Source organism: Somniosus microcephalus, chromosome 32 (genome assembly GCF_052327205.1).
Source record: "Somniosus microcephalus isolate GS21.2 chromosome 32, FLI_Smic_1.0, whole genome shotgun sequence".
Lineage (NCBI taxonomy): Eukaryota > Metazoa > Chordata > Chondrichthyes > Squaliformes > Somniosidae > Somniosus > Somniosus microcephalus.
In genome coordinates, this window is record NC_141018.1 from 39,381,241 (window position 1) to 39,399,360 (window position 18,120).

Sequence of the window (18,120 nt, forward strand, 5' to 3'; positions counted from 1 at the left end):
CTCCTCCTGCCCTACAACCTCCTTCATCCCAAACTCTGACTGGAAGCTTACTGGGAGATAAAAGTGGGAAAGGTGTCCCACTGACCTGTGCCACGTACACAGGCACCAAGAACACACCACAACTGACCATCAGGCTTTTCCAGAGAATGTGCTGCACCCGCATAGACAGCTGTTTCTTTACAATGTTGATTTGACCTCCCAGTTCCTGGTGTACACCCCAGCCCCTCCAAACCCGATCCCCAGGAGTGGAGCAATTTGATCAAATTGTGGATTCTCTTCCGAGCCCCAATTTGGAGAACACATCCAATATGTACATGTGCGATATCCTATCAAAGACCTTCCCCTGAGGTCCACCTGTCTGTCACCTACCAGGGTGCACATATCCCTCAGTAACGTGATAACAGGCGCAGGTCTGTTCCAGTAGATCACCAGCTCCAGACCACACTTGACCTGGTTAGGATTTTTTAGTTGACATTAAGCAGTCATATAGGTTGCCAATTCCTGCTGTTGTCTCTCTCCCCCTGATGCTTGGAGGGGCAGAGAACTGCATATTTCCAGCAGATCTGGTCCCACAGAACCGAGTATAACCCGAATACTGGAGTGAAGCTGATAGAAAGCTCTTCCAGCCCTCAGATAGGTAAAAAGCAAAGAGACTTGCATTTCTATAGCGCCTTTCACAACCACAGGACGTTGTCCCAAAGTGCTTTACAGCCAATCGAAGTTTTGAGGTGTAGTTACTGTTGTAATGTAGGAAATGTGGCAGATAATTTGCGCACAGCAAAATCCCACAAGCAGCGATGTGATAATGACCAGATAATCTTATTTTAGTGATGTTGGTTGAGGGATAAATATCGGCCAGGACACCGGGGAGAACTCCCCTGCTCTTCTTCGAATAGTGTCAGTGGAATCTTCTACATCCACCTGAGAAAGCAGACGGGGCCTCGGTTTAACATCTTATCCGAAAGAGGCCACCATCCGACAGTGCAGCGCTCCCTCAGTACTGCCCCGCCAACAGCGCAGTGCTCCCTCAGTTCTGCCCCTCCAACAGTGCGGCGCTCCCTCAGTACTGCCCCTCCGACAGTGCGGCGCTCCCTCAGTACTGCCCTACGACAGTGCAGCGCTCCCTCAGTACTGCCCCTCCGACAGTGCAGTGCTCCCTCAGTACTGCCCCTCCGACAGTGCGGCGCTCCCTCAGTACTGCCCTTGCGAAAGTGCGGCGCTCCCTCAGTACTGCCCCTCCGACAGTGCGGCGCTCCCTCAGTACTGCACTGGAGTGTGACCCTGGATTTTGTGCTCAAGTTTCACTGAGTGGGCTTTGACCCACAGCCTTCTGTCTCAGTGGCGAGAGTGCTACCCGCTGAGCCACGGCTGACTTATAACACTTAAATAGCAACGGTACCTGATGAGTCAAACACGGAGAAAACCTGAGGCAGCGATGGAAGAGAGGAAGTGTCAGATCGGGGGATATTCAGGAAGATTTTCACTTTGCACTTTGAAATAACATGGGGAATAATAAGGTGCAAGTTGATAAATGAATCGATACAGGAAGCGGAATACGTCAAACTATCACGTTACTGACATGAATACAAAAGCAAAATACTGCGGATGCTGCAATCTTTAATAAAAACATAAAATGCTGGAAACACTCAGCAGGTCAGGCAGCATCTGTGGAGAGAGAAACAGAGTTAACGTTTCAGGCCGGTGACCCTTCGGCAGAACAAGAAGTCCTGGTTAGTTGCTGCCAATCACGGGTTTTCGACATTGATAGATTGTAAGAAGCCTGAGGGAAGGAATTTCTCAGTTGTGAGGTCCATTTGTGCTGCTGATGTACAGCAATAAATTTCGGACTTGTTGTTGTTTGTCTTTCTCTCAACATTTAGGTCTTGTATTCACAACAGCAGAGTGGCTTCCATAGCAGTCGCAGTTGCCTATGAACTGAAGCCCGCGCCTTGATAAATGCCGAGTATGAGTTAGCAAGCATATTAATCTCTTATTGCAGTATTTTACTGCCGGTGAGTATATGGGATGTCCACTGCAATCTCCTGTCACTCCTGATAGGCAGAATATGACAAACCCATAAGACCGATGCCTACACTGAAGATGCTAAGGTAGCAGTATTTAAAATTGAGGCAAATAGGTGCAGTGCGTCCAGCTTAGCGTACCCTTTTTAGAACAGGAATCTTATGCAATAAATACTGAAAATGCTGGAAAGACTGAGAAGGTCAGGCAGCATCTGTGGAGAGAGAATCAGAGTTAACGTTTCAGGTCGGCAGATGACAATGTCAGGTGGGCAAAAATCAAAAACGAAAGTAAGACAATAAGAAAAAATTGTCTTATTTTTAGGTTTTAAAGATCCGGTGTTTGCGAACCGAGGCCTCTGCACAGCTTGATGCAGCCGGACACTGTCTTTACACGAGGGCCCTCTGTTGGAATAGAGCTCGAATTACAGCCACAGCAAACCAAGAGTTGGTTTTCACAAAAGAAATCTTGATCTTATTTTTCAGTATGAAAAAAACTAACCACTCAGAATGCGTTTCCTCCTTCCACAACTCTCACACAGAAAGAAGGGAACGGTCATCAATGGCCACAAGCTCTTGCACAAAGCAACACTCGCAGCCCGCTTCACGCTCAGGAGGAAACGCTTTAACTCCTCCTCGTGGTTAGTGAGACCAGACACTTCAGAACACATTTCTCAAGTTAAAAACTATAGAAATGATCCCTAAAAGTATAGTCTTACCTAACATTGGCCGCCACACCGCTCTCCACACTCAGCACACCCCCTTTAACAGAGGCTGAGCTCCCACCCGCTTCGCGCCCATTCACAGCGGTCAGTGCGGAATCCACTATATATACAATATACAAATCACCCTTTGTAAATATAATTATAATTGTGTGAGAAAGAAATATAGTTGCTGTCATTCTGCCATTACCCAGCAGGCAGGTGATTTGCATATATTAGCAGCCTGTCTCCAGCGACTGTCCTGCTCATTGATTCACTCAGTGGGTGGAAGCCCCGCTCTGAGAGATTTAAACAGCAACTCGCCCTCCACCGCACGGATGGGTTCAGCGGGTTAGATAAAGAGGGAAAAAGATTTAAAATCAGCTTTGGAAACTGCAAATGAAGAATTATAGAGCCGGAGGAGCAGAGCAACATCTTACGCGGATAACAACAGAAAATGCTGGAAAAACTCAGCAGGCCAGGCAACATCCGTGGAGAGAGAAGCAGAGTCAACGTTTCAGGTCGAAACCCTTTGTCAGGACTGAGAAAAAAGCAGGAAATGAAACAGATTAAAAGGCTCACTGCCACACCCCCTCTAGGAATGCCTACCTTGAAGAAGTTCTGCTCTTCTCTTCGACGGGATCTCCGTTTGGCTCTTCAACCTTGTTCATCTTCATTGCTTTCAGTTTCCCTTCTCATGTTTGATCAGACTCAGTTTCACAGCCACTCTCCACCAGTCCTATCACCATCTCGTCTGGTTTTGAATACCTCTTAATGTCTCTTCACTTCTCTTTTGTTCTCTCATCACCATTTCCCGGCCCCCAAACTGGCCTTTTAATCTGTTTCATTTCCTGTGTTTTTTCAGTCCTGACGAAGGGTTTCGATCTGAAACGTTGACTCTATTTCTCTCTCCACGGATGTTGCCTGGCCTGCTGAGTTTTTCCAGCATTTTCTGTTGTAATTTCGGATTCCCAGCACCTGTAGTATTTTTCTATCTGACGGGGATGCTTTAACTTCCTCCAGATGAACTTGGGAAGATTGAATCTGACATCTTCGGCCCTGACCACGAACTCCATTCCCTCATCACCAACCAGAATCATAGAATCATAGAATAGTGCAGCACAGAAGGAGGCCATTCGGCCCATCGAGTCTATGCCGGCTCTTTCAAAGAGCAATCCAGTCAGTCCCACTCCCCCCGCTCTTTCCCCATATCCCTGCAATTTTTTCTCCTTCAAGTATTTATCCAATTCCTTTTTGAAGGCTGCAATTGAATCTGTATCCACCGCCCTATCAGGCAGTGCATTCCAAAGCCTAATCACTCATTATGTAAAAAAGTATTTCCTCATGTCACTTTTTTAAGGTTGGTTGGGTTTTTCTTCGTTCCTGGGATGTGGGCGTTGCTGGCAAGGTTGGTATTTATTGCCCATCCCTAATTGCCCTTGAGAAGGTGGTGGTGAGCCGCCTTGAACCACAGAGGGCAGTTAAGAGTCAACCACGTTGCGGTGGGTCTGGAGTCACATATAGGCCAGACCGGGTAAGGACGACAGATTTCCTTCCCTAAAGGACATTAGTGAACCAGATGGGTTTTTACGACATTCCAGTAGTTACATGGTCACCATTACTGACACTAGCTTTTTATTCCAGATTTATTTAATTAACTGAATTAAAATTCCCCAGCTGCCGTGGTGGGATTTGAACTCACGTCTCTTAAATGAATCCAGTAATATCACCTCCATCACTCTGTTCAGAGTCCATTCCAAGTGCTGATCACTGTATGTGTCAAGGAGAATGTCTCGATATCAGTCCTAAAATTACCGTTTAATAGTTTGAACTTGTGTCCTAATTCAGTTTAAAATAATACACCATTACTGACACTAGTTTTTAATTCCAGATTTATTTAATTAATTGAATTTAAATTCCCCAGCTGCCTGTGGTGGTGATTTGAACTCCCATCTGCCAGATCATGAGATCCCGGTCTCTGGAATACAAGTCCAGTATCATAACCACTGCGCTACCGTACCCGTGTCCAGCATGCTGGGCCTTGCCTATTCCCCTTTAGCTACCCTGCTAATTACATCCTCAAAATACTCTAATAAATTTGATAAACACGATTTCCCTTTCATAAAACCATGTTGACTCTGCCTAATCATTCTATGATTTTCTACAAGTTCAATATTCGTACAAGTTCCTTAATTATCTGAAACCCCTTTCCGGCCACTTCTCAAACTGAACCAGACTATTTGCAACCTTAACGTCCAGTTAATCCCCGAATTCAGTTCCCACATCCTCACCATCACAACGACCTCCTACTTCCACTTCTGTAACATTGCCCCTGCCTCTACCTCAGCCATGCCGAGACCAATTCCAGATTTGACTATTCCAATGCTCTCCAGGCCAGCCTCCCATCCTCCATAAACTTCAGTTAATCCAATCCTCTGCTATTCTCCATACAAAGGCACGTTCTATCTCTTTCTTTACCCATATCCTATCCTGTAAAAAGTTCCACTCACGCACCTCTCTGACCTCACTGATCTATGTTGGCTCATAATCTACAAAAGCCTTAAATTTAAAATTCTCATCCCCTTATTTAAATCACTCCACGGTCGCAGCCTACCCTATCTGTAACCTCCTCCTTCCCTGTAACCTCCTCCTGCCCTACAACCTCCTTCATCCCAAACTCTGACTGGAAGCTTACTGGGAGATAAAAGTGGGAAAGGTGTCCCACTGACCTGTGCCACGTACACAGGCACCAAGAACACACCACAACTGACCATCAGGTTTTTCCAGAGAATGTGCTGCACCCGCATAGACAGCTGTTTCTTTACAATGTTGATTTGACCTCCCAGTTCCTGGTGTACACCCCAGCCCCTCCAAACCCGATCCCCAGGAGTGGAGCAATTTGATCAAATTGTGGATTCTCTTCCGAGCCCCAATTTGGAGAACACATCCAATATGTACATGTGCGATATCCTATCAAAGACCTTCCCCTGAGGTCCACCTGTCTGTCACCTACCAGGGTGCACATATCCCTCAGTAACGTGATAACAGGCGCAGGTCTGTTCCAGTAGATCACCAGCTCCAGACCACACTTGACCTGGTTAGGATTTTTTAGTTGACATTAAGCAGTCATATAGGTTGCCAATTCCTGCTGTTGTCTCTCTCCCCCTGATGCTTGGAGGGGCAGAGAACTGCATATTTCCAGCAGATCTGGTCCCACAGAACCGAGTATAACCCGAATACTGGAGTGAAGCTGATAGAAAGCTCTTCCAGCCCTCAGATAGGTAAAAAGCAAAGAGACTTGCATTTCTATAGCGCCTTTCACAACCACAGGACGTTGTCCCAAAGTGCTTTACAGCCAATCGAAGTTTTGAGGTGTAGTTACTGTTGTAATGTAGGAAATGTGGCAGATAATTTGCGCACAGCAAAATCCCACAAGCAGCGATGTGATAATGACCAGATAATCTTATTTTAGTGATGTTGGTTGAGGGATAAATATCGGCCAGGACACCGGGGAGAACTCCCCTGCTCTTCTTCGAATAGTGTCAGTGGAATCTTCTACATCCACCTGAGAAAGCAGACGGGGCCTCGGTTTAACATCTTATCCGAAAGAGGCCACCATCCGACAGTGCAGCGCTCCCTCAGTACTGCCCCGCCAACAGCGCAGTGCTCCCTCAGTTCTGCCCCTCCAACAGTGCGGCGCTCCCTCAGTACTGCCCCTCCGACAGTGCGGCGCTCCCTCAGTACTGCCCTACGACAGTGCAGCGCTCCCTCAGTACTGCCCCTCCGACAGTGCAGTGCTCCCTCAGTACTGCCCTTGCGAAAGTGCGGCGCTCCCTCAGTACTGCCCCTCCGACAGTGCGGCGCTCCCTCAGTACTGCACTGGAGTGTGACCCTGGATTTTGTGCTCAAGTTTCACTGAGTGGGCTTTGACCCACAGCCTTCTGTCTCAGTGGCGAGAGTGCTACCCGCTGAGCCACGGCTGACTTATAACACTTAAATAGCAACGGTACCTGATGAGTCAAACACGGAGAAAACCTGAGGCAGCGATGGAAGAGAGGAAGTGTCAGATCGGGGGATATTCAGGAAGATTTTCACTTTGCACTTTGAAATAACATGGGGAATAATAAGGTGCAAGTTGATAAATGAATCGATACAGGAAGCGGAATACGTCAAACTATCACGTTACTGACATGAATACAAAAGCAAAATACTGCGGATGCTGCAATCTTTAATAAAAACATAAAATGCTGGAAACACTCAGCAGGTCAGGCAGCATCTGTGGAGAGAGAAACAGAGTTAACGTTTCAGGCCGGTGACCCTTCGGCAGAACAAGAAGTCCTGGTTAGTTGCTGCCAATCACGGGTTTTCGACATTGATAGATTGTAAGAAGCCTGAGGGAAGGAATTTCTCAGTTGTGAGGTCCATTTGTGCTGCTGATGTACAGCAATAAATTTCGGACTTGTTGTTGTTTGTCTTTCTCTCAACATTTAGGTCTTGTATTCACAACAGCAGAGTGGCTTCCATAGCAGTCGCAGTTGCCTATGAACTGAAGCCCGCGCCTTGATAAATGCCGAGTATGAGTTAGCAAGCATATTAATCTCTTATTGCAGTATTTTACTGCCGGTGAGTATATGGGATGTCCACTGCAATCTCCTGTCACTCCTGATAGGCAGAATATGACAAACCCATAAGACCGATGCCTACACTGAAGATGCTAAGGTAGCAGTATTTAAAATTGAGGCAAATAGGTGCAGTGCGTCCAGCTTAGCGTACCCTTTTTAGAACAGGAATCTTATGCAATAAATACTGAAAATGCTGGAAAGACTGAGAAGGTCAGGCAGCATCTGTGGAGAGAGAATCAGAGTTAACGTTTCAGGTCGGCAGATGACAATGTCAGGTGGGCAAAAATCAAAAACGAAAGTAAGACAATAAGAAAAAATTGTCTTATTTTTAGGTTTTAAAGATCCGGTGTTTGCGAACCGAGGCCTCTGCACAGCTTGATGCAGCCGGACACTGTCTTTACACGAGGGCCCTCTGTTGGAATAGAGCTCGAATTACAGCCACAGCAAACCAAGAGTTGGTTTTCACAAAAGAAATCTTGATCTTATTTTTCAGTATGAAAAAAACTAACCACTCAGAATGCGTTTCCTCCTTCCACAACTCTCACACAGAAAGAAGGGAACGGTCATCAATGGCCACAAGCTCTTGCACAAAGCAACACTCGCAGCCCGCTTCACGCTCAGGAGGAAACGCTTTAACTCCTCCTCGTGGTTAGTGAGACCAGACACTTCAGAACACATTTCTCAAGTTAAAAACTATAGAAATGATCCCTAAAAGTATAGTCTTACCTAACATTGGCCGCCACACCGCTCTCCACACTCAGCACACCCCCTTTAACAGAGGCTGAGCTCCCACCCGCTTCGCGCCCATTCACAGCGGTCAGTGCGGAATCCACTATATATACAATATACAAATCACCCTTTGTAAATATAATTATAATTGTGTGAGAAAGAAATATAGTTGCTGTCATTCTGCCATTACCCAGCAGGCAGGTGATTTGCATATATTAGCAGCCTGTCTCCAGCGACTGTCCTGCTCATTGATTCACTCAGTGGGTGGAAGCCCCGCTCTGAGAGATTTAAACAGCAACTCGCCCTCCACCGCACGGATGGGTTCAGCGGGTTAGATAAAGAGGGAAAAAGATTTAAAATCAGCGTTGGAAACTGCAAATGAAGAATTATAGAGCCGGAGGAGCAGAGCAACATCTTACGCGGATAACAACAGAAAATGCTGGAAAAACTCAGCAGGCCAGGCAACATCCGTGGAGAGAGAAACAGAGTCAACGTTTCAGGTCGAAACCCTTTGTCAGGACTGAGAAAAAAGCAGGAAATGAAACAGATTAAAAGGCTCACTGCCACACCCCCTCTAGGAATGCCTACCTTGAAGAAGTTCTGCTCTTCTCTTCGACGGGATCTCCGTTTGGCTCTTCAACCTTGTTCATCTTCATTGCTTTCAGTTTCCCTTCTCATGTTTGATCAGACTCAGTTTCACAGCCACTCTCCACCAGTCCTATCACCATCTCGTCTGGTTTTGAATACCTCTTAATGTCTCTTCACTTCTCTTTTGTTCTCTCATCACCATTTCCCGGCCCCCAAACTGGCCTTTTAATCTGTTTCATTTCCTGTGTTTTTTCAGTCCTGACGAAGGGTTTCGATCTGAAACGTTGACTCTATTTCTCTCTCCACGGATGTTGCCTGGCCTGCTGAGTTTTTCCAGCATTTTCTGTTGTAATTTCGGATTCCCAGCACCTGTAGTATTTTTCTATCTGACGGGGATGCTTTAACTTCCTCCAGATGAACTTGGGAAGATTGAATCTGACATCTTCGGCCCTGACCACGAACTCCATTCCCTCATCACCAACCAGAATCATAGAATCATAGAATAGTGCAGCACAGAAGGAGGCCATTCGGCCCATCGAGTCTATGCCGGCTCTTTCAAAGAGCAATCCAGTCAGTCCCACTCCCCCCGCTCTTTCCCCATATCCCTGCAATTTTTTCTCCTTCAAGTATTTATCCAATTCCTTTTTGAAGGCTGCAATTGAATCTGTATCCACCGCCCTATCAGGCAGTGCATTCCAAAGCCTAATCACTCATTATGTAAAAAAGTATTTCCTCATGTCACTTTTTTAAGGTTGGTTGGGTTTTTCTTCGTTCCTGGGATGTGGGCGTTGCTGGCAAGGTTGGTATTTATTGCCCATCCCTAATTGCCCTTGAGAAGGTGGTGGTGAGCCGCCTTGAACCACAGAGGGCAGTTAAGAGTCAACCACGTTGCGGTGGGTCTGGAGTCACATATAGGCCAGACCGGGTAAGGACGACAGATTTCCTTCCCTAAAGGACATTAGTGAACCAGATGGGTTTTTACGACATTCCAGTAGTTACATGGTCACCATTACTGACACTAGCTTTTTATTCCAGATTTATTTAATTAACTGAATTAAAATTCCCCAGCTGCCGTGGTGGGATTTGAACTCACGTCTCTTAAATGAATCCAGTAATATCACCTCCATCACTCTGTTCAGAGTCCATTCCAAGTGCTGATCACTGTATGTGTCAAGGAGAATGTCTCGATATCAGTCCTAAAATTACCGTTTAATAGTTTGAACTTGTGTCCTAATTCAGTTTAAAATAATACACCATTACTGACACTAGTTTTTAATTCCAGATTTATTTAATTAATTGAATTTAAATTCCCCAGCTGCCTGTGGTGGTGATTTGAACTCCCATCTGCCAGATCATGAGATCCCGGTCTCTGGAATACAAGTCCAGTATCATAACCACTGCGCTACCGTACCCGTGTCCAGCACGCTGGGCCTTGCCTATTCCCCTTTAGCTACCCTGCTAATTACATCCTCAAAATACTCTAATAAATTTGATAAACACGATTTCCCTTTCATAAAACCATGTTGACTCTGCCTAATCATTCTATGATTTTCTACAAGTTCAATATTCGTACAAGTTCCTTAATTATCTGAAACCCCTTTCCGGCCACTTCTCAAACTGAACCAGACTATTTGCAACCTTAACGTCCAGTTAATCCCCGAATTCAGTTCCCACATCCTCACCATCACAACGACCTCCTACTTCCACTTCTGTAACATTGCCCCTGCCTCTACCTCAGCCATGCCGAGACCAATTCCAGATTTGACTATTCCAATGCTCTCCAGGCCAGCCTCCCATCCTCCATAAACTTCAGTTAATCCAATCCTCTGCTATTCTCCATACAAAGGCACGTTCTATCTCTTTCTTTACCCATATCCTATCCTGTAAAACGTTCCACTCACGCACCTCTCTGACCTCACTGATCTATGTTGGCTCATAATCTACAAAAGCCTTAAATTTAAAATTCTCATCCCCTTATTTAAATCACTCCACGGTCGCAGCCTACCCTATCTGTAACCTCCTCCTTCCCTGTAACCTCCTCCTGCCCTACAACCTCCTTCATCCCAAACTCTGACTGGAAGCTTACTGGGAGATAAAAGTGGGAAAGGTGTCCCACTGACCTGTGCCACGTACACAGGCACCAAGAACACACCACAACTGACCATCAGGCTTTTCCAGAGAATGTGCTGCACCCGCATAGACAGCTGTTTCTTTACAATGTTGATTTGACCTCCCAGTTCCTGGTGTACACCCCAGCCCCTCCAAACCCGATCCCCAGGAGTGGAGCAATTTGATCAAATTGTGGATTCTCTTCCGAGCCCCAATTTGGAGAACACATCCAATATGTACATGTGCGATATCCTATCAAAGACCTTCCCCTGAGGTCCACCTGTCTGTCACCTACCAGGGTGCACATATCCCTCAGTAACGTGATAACAGGCGCAGGTCTGTTCCAGTAGATCACCAGCTCCAGACCACACTTGACCTGGTTAGGATTTTTTAGTTGACATTAAGCAGTCATATAGGTTGCCAATTCCTGCTGTTGTCTCTCTCCCCCTGATGCTTGGAGGGGCAGAGAACTGCATATTTCCAGCAGATCTGGTCCCACAGAACCGAGTATAACCCGAATACTGGAGTGAAGCTGATAGAAAGCTCTTCCAGCCCTCAGATAGGTAAAAAGCAAAGAGACTTGCATTTCTATAGCGCCTTTCACAACCACAGGACGTTGTCCCAAAGTGCTTTACAGCCAATCGAAGTTTTGAGGTGTAGTTACTGTTGTAATGTAGGAAATGTGGCAGATAATTTGCGCACAGCAAAATCCCACAAGCAGCGATGTGATAATGACCAGATAATCTTATTTTAGTGATGTTGGTTGAGGGATAAATATCGGCCAGGACACCGGGGAGAACTCCCCTGCTCTTCTTCGAATAGTGTCAGTGGAATCTTCTACATCCACCTGAGAAAGCAGACGGGGCCTCGGTTTAACATCTTATCCGAAAGAGGCCACCATCCGACAGTGCAGCGCTCCCTCAGTACTGCCCCGCCAACAGTGCAGTGCTCCCTCAGTTCTGCCCCTCCAACAGTGCGGCGCTCCCTCAGTACTGCCCCTCCGACAGTGCGGCGCTCCCTCAGTACTGCCCCTACGACAGTGCAGCGCTCCCTCAGTACTGCCCCTCCGACAGTGCAGTGCTCCCTCAGTACTGCCCCTCCGACAGTGCGGCGCTCCCTCAGTACTGCCCTTGCGAAAGTGCGGCGCTCCCTCAGTACTGCCCCTCCGACAGTGCGGCGCTCCCTCAGTACTGCACTGGAGTGTGACCCTGGATTTTGTGCTCAAGTTTCACTGAGTGGGCTTTGACCCACAGCCTTCTGTCTCAGTGGCGAGAGTGCTACCCGCTGAGCCACGGCTGACTTATAACACTTAAATAGCAACGGTACCTGATGAGTCAAACACGGAGAAAACCTGAGGCAGCGATGGAAGAGAGGAAGTGTCAGATCGGGGGATATTCAGGAAGATTTTCACTTTGCACTTTGAAATAACATGGGGAATAATAAGGTGCAAGTTGATAAATGAATCGATACAGGAAGCGGAATACGTCAAACTATCACGTTACTGACATGAATACAAAAGCAAAATACTGCGGATGCTGCAATCTTTAATAAAAACATAAAATGCTGGAAACACTCAGCAGGTCAGGCAGCATCTGTGGAGAGAGAAACAGAGTTAACGTTTCAGGCCGGTGACCCTTCGGCAGAACAAGAAGTCCTGGTTAGTTGCTGCCAATCACGGGTTTTCGACATTGATAGATTGTAAGAAGCCCGAGGGAAGGAATTTCTCAGTTGTGAGGTCCATTTGTGCTGCTGATGTACAGCAATAAATTTCGGACTTGTTGTAGTTTGTCTTTCTCTCAACATTTAGGTCTTGTATTCACAACAGCAGAGTGGCTTCCATAGCAGTCGCAGTTGCCTATGAACTGAAGCCCGCGCCTTGATAAATGCCGAGTATGAGTTAGCAAGCATATTAATCTCTTATTGCAGTATTTTACTGCCGGTGAGTATATGGGATGTCCACTGCAATCTCCTGTCACTCCTGATAGGCAGAATATGACAAACCCATAAGACCGATGCCTACACTGAAGATGCTAAGATAGCAGTATTTAAAATTGAGGCAAATAGGTGCAGTGCGTCCAGCTTAGCGTACCCTTTTTAGAACAGGAATCTTATGCAATAAATACTGAAAATGCTGGAAAGACTGAGAAGGTCAGGCAGCATCTGTGGAGAGAGAATCAGAGTTAACGTTTCAAGTCGGCAGATGACAATGTCAGGTGGGCAAAAATCAAAAACGAAAGTAAGACAATAAGAAAAAATTGTCTTATTTTTAGGTTTTAAAGATCCGGTGTTTGCGAACCGAGGCCTTTGCACAGCTTGATGCAGCCGGACACTGTCTTTACACGAGGGCCCTCTGTTGGAATAGAGCTCGAATTACAGCCACAGCAAACCAAGAGTTGGTTTTCACAAAAGAAATCTTGATCTTATTTTTCAGTATGAAAAAAACTAACCACTCAGAATGCGTTTCCCCCTTCCACAACTCTCACACAGAAAGAAGGGAACGGTCATCAATGGCCACAAGCTCTTGCACAAAGCAACACTCGCAGCCCGCTTCACGCTCAGGAGGAAACGCTTTAACTCCTCCTCGTGGTTAGTGAGACCAGACACTTCAGAACACATTTCTCAAGTTAAAAACTATAGAAATGATCCCTAAAAGTATAGTCTTACCTAATATTAGCCGCCACACCGCTCTCCACACTCAGCACACCCCCTTTAACAGAGGCTGAGCTCCCACCCGCTTCGCGCCCATTCACAGCGGTCAGTGCGGAATCCACTATATATACAATATACAAATCACCCTTTGTAAATATAATTATAATTGTGTGAGAAAGAAATATAGTTGCTGTCATTCTGCCATTACCCAGCAGGCAGGTGATTTGCATATATTAGCAGCCTGTCTCCAGCGACTGTCCTGCTCATTGATTCACTCAGTGGGTGGAAGCCCCGCTCTGAGAGATTTAAACAGCAACTCGCCCTCCACCGCACGGATGGGTTCAGCGGGTTAGATAAAGAGGGAAAAAGATTTAAAATCAGCTTTGGAAACTGCAAATGAAGAATTATAGAGCCGGAGGAGCAGAGCAACATCTTACGCGGATAACAACAGAAAATGCTGGAAAAACTCAGCAGGCCAGGCAACATCCGTGGAGAGAGAAACAGAGTCAACGTTTCAGGTCGAAACCCTTTGTCAGGACTGAGAAAAAAGCAGGAAATGAAACAGATTAAAAGGCTCACTGCCACACCCCCTCTAGGAATGCCTACCTTGAAGAAGTTCTGCTCTTCTCTTCGACGGGATCTCCGTTTGGCTCTTCAACCTTGTTCATCTTCATTGCTTTCAGTTTCCCTTCTCATGTTTGATCAGACTCAGTTTCACAGCCACTCTCCACCAGTCCTATCACCATCTCGTCTGGTTTTGAATACCTCTTAATGTCTCTTCACTTCTCTTTTGTTCTCTCATCACCATTTCCCGGCCCCCAAACTGGCCTTTTAACCTGTTTCATTTCCTGTGTTTTTTCAGTCCTGACGAAGGGTTTCGATCTGAAACGTTGACTCTATTTCTCTCTCCACGGATGTTGCCTGGCCTGCTGAGTTTTTCCAGCATTTTCTGTTGTAATTTCGGATTCCCAGCACCTGTAGTATTTTTCTATCTGACGGGGATGCTTTAACTTCCTCCAGATGAACTTGGGAAGATTGAATCTGACATCTTCGGCCCTGACCACGAACTCCATTCCCTCATCACCAACCAGAATCATAGAATCATAGAATAGTGCAGCACAGAAGGAGGCCATTCGGCCCATCGAGTCTATGCCGGCTCTTTCAAAGAGCAATCCAGTCAGTCCCACTCCCCCCGCTCTTTCCCCATATCCCTGCAATTTTTTCTCCTTCAAGTATTTATCCAATTCCTTTTTGAAGGCTGCAATTGAATCTGTATCCACCGCCCTATCAGGCAGTGCATTCCAAAGCCTAATCACTCATTATGTAAAAAAGTATTTCCTCATGTCACTTTTTTAAGGTTGGTTGGGTTTTTCTTCGTTCCTGGGATGTGGGCGTTGCTGGCAAGGTTGGTATTTATTGCCCATCCCTAATTGCCCTTGAGAAGGTGGTGGTGAGCCGCCTTGAACCACAGAGGGCAGTTAAGAGTCAACCACGTTGCGGTGGGTCTGGAGTCACATATAGGCCAGACCGGGTAAGGACGACAGATTTCCTTCCCTAAAGGACATTAGTGAACCAGATGGGTTTTTACGACATTCCAGTAGTTACATGGTCACCATTACTGACACTAGCTTTTTATTCCAGATTTATTTAATTAACTGAATTAAAATTCCCCAGCTGCCGTGGTGGGATTTGAACTCACGTCTCTTAAATGAATCCAGTAATATCACCTCCATCACTCTGTTCAGAGTCCATTCCAAGTGCTGATCACTGTATGTGTCAAGGAGAATGTCTCGATATCAGTCCTAAAATTACCGTTTAATAGTTTGAACTTGTGTCCTAATTCAGTTTAAAATAATACACCATTACTGACACTAGTTTTTAATTCCAGATTTATTTAATTAACTGAATTTAAATTCCCCAGCTGCCTGTGGTGGTGATTTGAACTCCCATCTGCCAGATCATGAGATCCCGGTCTCTGGAATACAAGTCCAGTATCATAACCACTGCGCTACCGTACCCGTGTCCAGCACGCTGGGCCTTGCCTATTCCCCTTTAGCTACCCTGCTAATTACATCCTCAAAATACTCTAATAAATTTGATAAACACGATTTTCCTTTCATAAAACCATGTTGACTCTGCCTAATCATTCTATGATTTTCTACAAGTTCAATATTCGTACAAGTTCCTTAATTATCTGAAACCCCTTTCCGGCCACTTCTCAAACTGAACCAGACTATTTGCAACCTTAACGTCCAGTTAATCCCCGAATTCAGTTCCCACATCCTCACCATCACAACGACCTCCTACTTCCACTTCTGTAACATTGCCCCTGCCTCTACCTCAGCCATGCCGAGACGAATTCCAGATTTGACTATTCCAATGCTCTCCAGGCCAGCCTCCCATCCTCCATAAACTTCAGTTAATCCAATCCTCTGCTATTCTCCATACAAAGGCACGTTCTATCTCTTTCTTTACTCATACCCTATCCTGTAAAAAGTTCCACTCACGCACCTCTCTGACCTCACTGATCTATGTTGGCTCATAATCTACAAAAGCCTTAAATTTAAAATTCTCATCCCCTTATTTAAATCACTCCACGGTCGCAGCCTACCCTATCTGTAACCTCCTCCTTCCCTGTAACCTCCTCCTGCCCTACAACCTCCTTCATCCCAAACTCTGACTGGAAGCTTACTGGGAGATAAAAGTGGGAAAGGTGTCCCACTGACCTGTGCCACGTACACAGGCACCAAGAACACACCACAACTGACCATCAGGCTTTTCCAGAGAATGTGCTGCACCCGCATAGACAGCTGTTTCTTTACAATGTTGATTTGACCTCCCAGTTCCTGGTGTACACCCCAGCCCCTCCAAACCCGATCCCCAGGAGTGGAGCAATTTGATCAAATTGTGGATTCTCTTCCGAGCCCCAATTTGGAGAACACATCCAATATGTACATGTGCGATATCCTATCAAAGACCTTCCCCTGAGGTCCACCTGTCTGTCACCTACCAGGGTGCACATATCCCTCAGTAACGTGATAACAGGCGCAGGTCTGTTCCAGTAGATCACCAGCTCCAGACCACACTTGACCTGGTTAGGATTTTTTAGTTGACATTAAGCAGTCATATAGGTTGCCAATTCCTGCTGTTGTCTCTCTCCCCCTGATGCTTGGAGAGGCAGAGAACTGCATATTTCCAGCAGATCTGGTCCCACAGAACCGAGTATAACCCGAATACTGGAGTGAAGCTGATAGAAAGCTCTTCCAGCCCTCAGATAGGTAAAAAGCAAAGAGACTTGCATTTCTATAGCGCCTTTCACAACCACAGGACGTTGTCCCAAAGTGCTTTACAGCCAATCGAAGTTTTGAGGTGTAGTTACTGTTGTAATGTAGGAAATGTGGCAGATAATTTGCGCACAGCAAAATCCCACAAGCAGCGATGTGATAATGACCAGATAATCTTATTTTAGTGATGTTGGTTGAGGGATAAATATCGGCCAGGACACCGGGGAGAACTCCCCTGCTCTTCTTCGAATAGTGTCAGTGGAATCTTCTACATCCACCTGAGAAAGCAGACGGGGCCTCAGTTTAACATCTTATCCGAAAGAGGCCACCATCCGACAGTGCGGCGCTCCCTCAGTACTGCCCCTCCGACAGTGCGGCGCTCCCTCAGTACTGCCCCTACGACAGTGCAGCGCTCCCTCAGTACTGCCCCTCCGACAGTGCAGTGCTCCCTCAGTACTGCCCCTCCGACAGTGCGGCGCTCCCTCAGTACTGCCCTTGCGAAAGTGCGGCGCTCCCTCAGTACTGCCCCTCCGACAGTGCGGCGCTCCCTCAGTACTGCACTGGAGTGTGACCCTGGATTTTGTGCTCAAGTTTCACTGAGTGGGCTTTGACCCACAGCCTTCTGTCTCAGTGGCGAGAGTGCTACCCGCTGAGCCACGGCTGACTTATAACACTTAAATAGCAACGGTACCTGATGAGTCAAACACGGAGAAAACCTGAGGCAGCGATGGAAGAGAGGAAGTGTCAGATCGGGGGATATTCAGGAAGATTTTCACTTTGCACTTTGAAATAACATGGGGAATAATAAGGTGCAAGTTGATAAATGAATCGATACAGGAAGCGGAATACGTCAAACTATCACGTTACTGACATGAATACAAAAGCAAAATACTGCGGATGCTGCAATCTTTAATAAAAACATAAAATGCTGGAAACACTCAGCAGGTCAGGCAGCATCTGTGGAGAGAGAAACAGAGTTAACGTTTCAGGCCGGTGACCCTTCGGCAGAACAAGAAGTCCTGGTTAGTTGCTGCCAATCACGGGTTTTCGACATTGATAGATTGTAAGAAGCCCGAGGGAAGGAATTTCTCAGTTGTGAGGTCCATTTGTGCTGCTGATGTACAGCAATAAATTTCGGACTTGTTGTAGTTTGTCTTTCTCTCAACATTTAGGTCTTGTATTCACAACAGCAGAGTGGCTTCCATAGCAGTCGCAGTTGCCTATGAACTGAAGCCCGCGCCTTGATAAATGCCGAGTATGAGTTAGCAAGCATATTAATCTCTTACTGCAGTATTTTACTGCCGGTGAGTATATGGGATGTCCACTGCAATCTCCTGTCACTCCTGATAGGCAGAATATGACAAACCCATAAGACCGATGCCTACACTGAAGATGCTAAGATAGCAGTATTTAAAATTGA

General features: G+C 46.2%; 3 non-coding genes across 3 annotated transcripts; all 3 read right to left on the reverse strand.

Annotated features, from left to right (window-relative positions):
- Nucleotides 1–2,518: 2,518 nt before the first annotated feature.
- On the reverse strand, nt 2,519–2,735 carry LOC147097478 (small nucleolar RNA U3). Its single transcript, XR_015074393.1, has one exon. It is a non-coding gene; the product is annotated as a small nucleolar RNA U3 (small nucleolar RNA).
- Nucleotides 2,736–7,848: 5,113 nt separating this feature from the next.
- LOC147097479 (small nucleolar RNA U3) lies at nt 7,849–8,065 on the reverse strand. Its single transcript, XR_015074396.1, has one exon. It is a non-coding gene; the product is annotated as a small nucleolar RNA U3 (small nucleolar RNA).
- Nucleotides 8,066–13,212: 5,147 nt separating this feature from the next.
- LOC147097480 (small nucleolar RNA U3) lies at nt 13,213–13,429 on the reverse strand. Its single transcript, XR_015074419.1, has one exon. It is a non-coding gene; the product is annotated as a small nucleolar RNA U3 (small nucleolar RNA).
- Between the last annotated feature and the right edge of the window lie 4,691 nt (nt 13,430–18,120).